The sequence below is a fragment of the Triticum dicoccoides genome, chromosome 6B (genome assembly GCF_002162155.2).
Source record: "Triticum dicoccoides isolate Atlit2015 ecotype Zavitan chromosome 6B, WEW_v2.0, whole genome shotgun sequence".
Taxonomy (NCBI): domain Eukaryota; kingdom Viridiplantae; phylum Streptophyta; class Magnoliopsida; order Poales; family Poaceae; genus Triticum; species Triticum dicoccoides.
The window spans coordinates 115,587,361-115,595,229 of NC_041391.1; the positions used below are offsets into that span (position 1 = coordinate 115,587,361).

Sequence of the window (7,869 nt, forward strand, 5' to 3'; positions counted from 1 at the left end):
ACTCATAGTCGTCATACCGGACACAGCATTCCCCGATCCATTCCCTCCCCACCTCACCTCACCATCTCCTCCTCGCCGCCCTCCTCTCCCGTCACGAATCGTCGATGGTCGATCCAAGAGGGTAGAAAAAATAGAAGAAAAACAAAAGGGAGAACACAATTGTATGAGCTTGGTTTCTGTTGGTGGAAACGTTTGTGCCACGGATCGATGACGTGGCGCATATCCATCCATCTATCCATCTAGCTGTCCACCCCACAACCATCCATCCATCCATCTAGAGAAAAGGAGAAAAAAAGAAAAAGAAAAAAGAGCCCACCCAACCCCTACCTCGCTCTCTCCCCACGAACCTCTCTGTCTCTCACGACTCCTCTCTCCCCCACGAACCCCTCTCCCTCGCCGCCGCCACCACCCACGCCGGCCGGTTCCGGCGAGCTCCGGCGGCGCGCAACACGCCCCCGAGCTCCCCTAGGTCCGCTCCACCTTCCCCTCCGTCCAGAATCGGCGCTCCCGTCGTCCACCGACCCCGTGGCTAGCTAGGGTTTTGACCGCCACCCATAACATCGCCGGGATCAGCCAGATCCGGCGACGGCGAGGCCAGAGCTCGATGGATCCGTTACGGGCATGGCGCAGGTACATCCTTCCCCTCTTTCCTCGCCCGGATCCACCCTCCCCACCTCACCTTCCCCTTTCCTTCCCTTGTTGCAGGTCACCTTGGTGCGGTCTGGACGGCGGCGACGATAGGAGGGCGCCGTCCTTCCTACTCGAGGAGGCGGAGGACGAGGGGCGCACCTAGCTGGCGGCCCTGTCCTGCCGAGCTCAAGCACGGCCACGACAACCCACCTCGGCAGGTAGCACCTCCATCTCCTCCGCCTCCTTCCTCTGCTCACTACTGTTTTTTATCATTCCCCCACCGGCCAGAGCACAACGTACACACACAGAGAGAGGAAATCTCTAGTTAGCTTTTTTTTAGTTTGTCCTCTAATTTGTTATTGGCCATAGGCTCGTGACAATCTCTTTTTTTCTTTGTTGATGCTTACGGTCAATTCCATAATTTACCATAGTATAAGTATATAGCCCCTAGCCATGTCTACTTCCAGTCCTACTCGGACACACATATTCACATGTATTCTGCACGTACTCGTGGAATCACGTTCGAGGGAACTTTAGCACTACTTTACAATGTACATGAAGAGTCGGTTTACTCCAATTGACAAGTAAAGTACAGTGGCCTAGTTGGATCCCGTGACAAATCCTGTGACAAATTCGCATCCTAGGCTTGATTCCTGGCCGAGCCAGCTTTTACTTCAATTGACTGCATGATTAAAGTATAGATATAGATAGTATATTTGTACTGGTATGATGAACAAGAGCTTCCAGTTAATTACATAATATTGGTGATGTAGTTTTACTTGCTGTGTATGCTTGCTTAGTTGTCCATCGGGCCGCTCTCTTGTATCGTTTGAGTGCGCCAATTAGTTCGGCCAGCCTCTATGATTTATTTTTTAGCTTCTGGAGTGCTTCTATCTATATTTGTGAAAAATTCAACCCAACAAAAAAAAATGTTAATCAGTCCGCTCTCTCAAAGTTGAGCTTAGGCTGCTGCATATGAATGATTTTTTTTCTTAGTTTGGGTGCTAGGTACTGATAGAGTTGGTGTATCCATAGATAGCACACACTTGCGCATTTTTTTTAGTTCTTCTGTTGCGAATGAGAATAACCATCATGGACCTCCTCTGTTTTCAAGCAGCTTGCTTCTCCATGTATGATTTATGCAGCATATACATCTTGCTCCTCTTTTATCAGTAGCAATGGAAGTTGATGAAATTTAAGTGTCGTGTTGTTCTAGAGATGCAGGGAGGGAGGGATGTCCATGGATTGGACTACAAGGATTGGATGCAAACCAATGCACATGAGGAGGAGATATGCAAGCCAGGCCATGACCTAAAGGTCCGTGCCGTGAACCCCTTCCTCTTCCCGTGTATAATCATGCTCAACAAATACTTGATATGATTTTGGTTGATCTTCAATTCAGCCTAGCTAGCTGTTGTAGTACTTGCTTGTCTCCTTCCAAATGTTGCCCAGTCCGTTGAGTTTCTAATTGCTCCAGGTAGTACTGCTATTTTTCTGCTCTGCGATTTGGTGTGCATGGTTCTAGGCTCCCAGTCTACCTCTTTTGTTGCTGTGATGTCGAGCTCTGTTTTCTTTATTATGACAAGTGCAAAATTAGTAGTGGGAAGTAAACTTTTGTTAACTACTTAACTTGTTGGCTGAACCAATGGAACTACTGTTATATTTGATTTGTTGCTCAACTAGTGCTGCAATGATGGAACCGATGATTGTGCATGATGCATCCATCCATTTTATCGGAGAGGCTGTGTTTTTTTCTTCTTGTGCTAAGATTGATAGCATCACATATCCTATGCTTTTGTTTCTCCAGTACAGCCTTGTGAGATTGATATGTCTGCCACCGTCCTTGAATGGTTGTGCAATAATAATGGTCCTAGCTAATTACTAGTATGCGCTGCTGCTAAAACAACTTGCTCCTCGTTTGATTTCGAAGATGCTGTTGCTGCTAAAGTCGCAACAACAACAGCCACGCTTTGGTTCCCCAAAATTCAGATGGCACTTGCATCTCTACATACACACACATATGAATATTCACCTCGGTTTGGTTTAGTTTGCATGTGTACATTTGCTTTAACTTTCACTGAAACTATCTTGGTGACACTTGCATCAATGGTGTGTTCTGCCCTTGTAGATGTCCTTGGAGAAGATGGCCATTGGAGTGTAGGGGAGGAACAACCTTGTCCTGCTCAAGGAGGAGGAGGAGGACCACCCAAGCTCGACGACGACACGGCAACAGGTAGCACTCGCCTCCCTCCCAAGGTGAAGGTCTGATCCGCCTGTTTAGATGGTCTGCTCTTGTATTATGCATGTGAGGGGAGAAGAAGGCCATTGGACTGAATTATATTTGCATGTGAGGTAGATGCAGAGTATAGATTCACAAAAATTCACCACATGAGCATACTACCTGTATCCAAATTCTGGATACCACTTGCATATCCTGTATGTACACATGAAAAAGCACGACGGTTTGCTTTAGTTTGTATGTGTCCAACTGTATTTTACTTTGACTGAAACTATCTATCTTGGTGGCACTTGCATCTCCTGTGCATACATACATATGAATCAGCACCACACTTTTCTTCAGTTTGTATGTGTCAATTTTTTGGTTGAACTTTGACTGAAACCAACTGGATGGCACCTCAATCTATACATACACATGAATCAACACCACCCTTGGTTCAGTTTTGTATGTGTCCACTTGTTTTTACTGTGACTAAAACCAACTCGATGACACTTGCATGGTCTGTAAATACATATGAATCAGCACCACACTTTGGTTCAGTTTATATGCGTCGGTTTTTTCGTTTTACTTTGACTGAATATTTATGAGTAAGTATCATTAGTCACAATCAGAGACCAATTTCTTTCTCTTTGGAGCTTGCCTTGAACAACAATTGATGCTTGATAGATACAACTGAAATTGGAGCATCTCTGTCTATATGTATTAGTAGCATTGTTTGGTTCAAGCACCAACATGACAAGTTATCTTCAGCAAAAGCAATATTTTTTTTTCCTTTTTAGTTAGATGCCCCTGTTCTAGGCGATTTTCTTTTGGTAATTCAGTATATAGATTACATATTCATCCTCATGTGTAGGATCTTCGGTTTATTATACTGACTGTATGCCACCTCCATCGTTGCAGCCTCGTCTCCCCCACCACCGCCCCTCGGCCTCCTCTAATGTTGTTGCGGATTCTTAGAATGGAAATGTTATGTACATCAAAAATATTCTCTAGTCTGAGTTTGCAAATCCATAGTTGTTGAATCATGTCTGTATAAGCATTTGTAAATAGCTAGCCTTTTTGGCTAATCTTTTTTTTTGTTCTGGTCAGCAAGTATGCCGATGGCAATGCCGTAGGCATAGATGGCTGTTGTGATACCAACAGCTGCCATGTGGCGTGTATGCCTACGGCAAAGCCGTCGGCATAGTTTTGCATCTAGCCTACGGCTTTGCTGTAGGCATAGTCCACGACAAGGAGCAACCAGGAGCTGCCACGTGGAAGGCTATGCCGACGGCAAAGCCGTAGGCATAGATTTGCCATGTGGCAATTCCTGGTTGGTCGGACTTCGCAACGGCACCGTTAGCTGCCGTCTCGTCCATTTTTCTGCCGACGGTGAAACTATGCCGACGGCTGTACGGAAGCCGTCGGCATAGGCTGCTATGCCGACGGCTTTAGTACGCCGACGGTCTGACAAGAATACGCTGACGTGATCTACACTGACGGGGCTATGCCGACGGCAGCCGTAGGCATAGATCTATGCCGACGGCATAGGAAGTATGCCGACGGCCCTTGGCCGTAAGCATAGCCCGCGAGTCCGGTAGTGCATATCTCTACTCCTATAAAAGACTGAGTTGGTGGTGATGGTGTGCCTGCCATTTATCAATTTCAACCATTGGATTTGGATCTAACGGATTAGGGTCGAGCTCTGGAACTTCTGCAAAAAGATGCCCGCCGATCTCTCCAATTCGTATCAGAAAACCCCTTTGTCGCTCCTTTCCAGACCCATCCAGACCCATCCCCCGCCTCCTCTAGCCAGCCATGGGGCTCTGATCTGGCGTGGTGGCCGATGTCGGCGCCGTCCGCCCCCAGTGCACGGATGCCTACTCTTTGCCGCGGCAACCCACCACCACGACCTCCCCTCCCAGCCTCCTCCACCCCTTTTCCCTTTCCCCCGCTGCCAACCACCGCAGGTATTCTACCAACGCCGTCCATTCCCCGACGCCTCTCGTGCATTCTCCTCTGCCGCCGTAGTCTACCACCCACTTCCCACCTCCTCCTCGACGTCTCAAACGGCCTCCTCCCCCATCTTCTCTGGCGCCGGCAGCTGCAAGTACGCCGCCTCTACTCGCCGTTCATCCTCGGCGGCGGCGCTGCCAGATACTGCCCATTCTTCTCCACCGACGCGATCCACGACCGGCCTCCTTAAGGTATGCGCTGCTCCCCGAGGACTTCCACACCGTCTGCACGAAGCTAGGGTTCAGATCGCCGGCAACGTCGCCGCCGGCCGTGAATCAGTTTGCTAGGTTGTCTTTTTCACGTCTGTTGTTCCTCACATCTCCTGATCTATCAAATTGCAGTATTACTGCTTTCTATGATCTCGCATCGCAGCCTTCTCTGCCCAAACTGCAGGAGGCACGAATAGGGGATAGGAAAAAGCAGAAAATTGTCAGGCACGTCTGAATCATGACTAGAAGCTAACGCGCGTGCCATTTTTTGGGTCATGGGGCCCACATCATTTTTTCCCTTCTGCACGTGCTTTGTCGTGCCGGGAGTGAGGCCACGGCTCGTGTGGTATGCAGAATCTGTTCAATGCATTATTGTAGTACGATGTGCATATCTGATATACGTATGTAGATTAGGAGGGAAAATGTACTTTCAAGCTTAGTAATCGAGCAAAACGCTATCACCAACCGGAGATGTCAATGCTATTTAGGTGATACATTACATTAGTCAAACTGAACCATTGCTAAACTACTAAACTACTTCGTGAGAATCATACAAGCTTTATTGGTGAACATGCACTTATCTGTGATCTGTCTATCTGCTCATACAAATATGTGATGGTGGTATCAGATGGACTGTCTTCTATTGTATCCAGAAGTAGTGTCCACTTCAACAATATTTGGTTTCCTTTTATTATCTAGAACCTTCTTGTGGAATGAAATTTGGAGTATTGGAAATGTTGGTGTTTACCTCCCTGAACCATATTTTCACACGGGCAACTCTATATTGCTCTTTCTAGAGTTACATTCAGAACTATTACAAAGATTCTTACACTCCTGAATAAGCAAAAGGAAGGTCGGTCCAACTCCATTGCAAATTTTACAAAGATGTTCTCAGTGTGTAGTCCAAGATATATGAATCAAGTACAATCTGGTGGTCATAAAAATTCAGTCCGTCTAACTAGGACCAGTCATCTAAAGTTGCTTCCCATGTATGGTTCTGAAGTTTTTGCAGAGAACTTTCAGAAAAATAACTTAAATACTTGCTTTAGTGCTCATAATATATTTGTAAAAAAAATAGCATATGTGTGTTTGAATTACTTTTTGCACTTCTCTTTGTTACTCACTCTGTTCAAAAAATTTGGATGACGCCTACAGCAGGTCTCTTGTTCATCAACAACCCCCTTTGCTTAGTAGCTCCATATCCAATTTTTCAGGTCACGCCCCAAATATTTGTTTCCTTGTTGTGCGTTGTCATCTTCTATTTGATGTAATAAAGTTACAAGAGATACAGTACTATTTTTTTTGTGTGTGTGTACATGTGTCACTCGCCCCTTCTATATAGGCATGATTTCAAACTTCTAAGCATCTTTTACTGTACATTATGTTTCTTTGCTTGGAGCAAAATGTACTGCAAGTGCTATTTACTATTGTTTGCTTTGTTTAGATATACTACAGACCCTGTACATGCCCAGATTATTTTTATTTGTCTGAATATACTAGCACGAAATTAGCAATGTTGACTTCCTGGATGAAGGGCAACAAAATAGCTTGTTTGCTTTTTACAACCTTTCCAATGAAAGAAGCAATTCTGTTGCAGTAGTTCTAAGGCTGGACATGACAATATGTATTTGAGATTGCTGGCTGTGTTGGTGATTTGGGAGATCTCGGATGTAAGCGTAGTCATATCATGCTTGCAGTATTGCAGATAGCTATCTTCACAAGATACTATTATGTGATATGAATTATGATCCTTTTTTTCTTAAAATCTTGCGAAGTGGTCTAATGTTACAGCATCAATTTATTTGAGATGCCATTTATCATTATCTTTTTGCCCATGGGTGGCACGTTGCATCATATAATGCTCACATACATGGAAATATGACGTATGCGGGACATGGGTGGGTGTCAGACCAGAGTATGTGCTAACAGGTTGAACCACTGAAGGATGAAGTCAGTAGTTGTCCAAGTTGCCACATCCGTGTGGAGGAATTTTCTATTTGCTGCATGCTCTTTGTCCCCCTTTGATGTAGGATAGGGCGAGCAATGATAAAGGTGAGTAGGGAGAACAAGAAGTCTTTCTGCAAGGCGAAGATGGAGAAGAAAATGTTTGGCTTTGACGACGGGATTTATCGATGGAAACCATATGTTTGATTGGGGTCAATGTGTACCTATCAGCAATATAACATCGTGAATGGTCAATGCCTGGTGACTATGTCTTGCCTTTTTTTATTGTCTGTATCAACATACGGGTTCTGAATATGTCTTGGTATATTTTCTTTTTATTGTTGGTAGCAATGCACGGGTTCCTCAATTTAACACAAACCCACCTAATCTTGTGTGATCCCGTAGCGTAGCACGGGCATCTTACTAGTCTGCCATGATATGCGCAGAGTCCCACATGTGTGGCTTCGTATAGGAGCACAGCGGATCGATCAAACACGCACGATGACTTTGGGCTGCGGAGCGTGCCGCGCCGGAGATTTGGGCCCTGATGCACTGGCCATGGCCTAACCTGATGCACAAAGCCTTTTTAGCTCATAAGCCAGAATTTTCAACATGGGTATGCGGAGCCAAAAAAAATTGCACCACAATGACGTAACACATGAAAAGTTCATAATAATAGTAACAACGAAAAAAAATTAAGTTCTTCACAAGTTTCACAGACCCAACCAATGCAAACTGTGCTCAAATTTGACAAAATGCTATGATGTACAGATTAATCAAAACAAGGAATAAAGATAACCCTCTGTTCATGATTAATAATTCAAAGAAACCAATATTAATAACATAAATAAA

General features: G+C 45.1%; 1 long non-coding RNA gene across 1 annotated transcript; it reads left to right on the forward strand.

The window, feature by feature from the left end:
- Window positions 1–334: 334 nt before the first annotated feature.
- LOC119326795 lies at window positions 335–3,938 on the forward strand. The gene is made up of 5 exons (XR_005158179.1): window positions 335–630; window positions 706–848; window positions 1,847–1,947; window positions 2,759–2,863; window positions 3,770–3,938. It is a non-coding gene; the product is annotated as an uncharacterized LOC119326795 (long non-coding RNA).
- The last annotated feature ends 3,931 nt before the right edge of the window (window positions 3,939–7,869 follow it).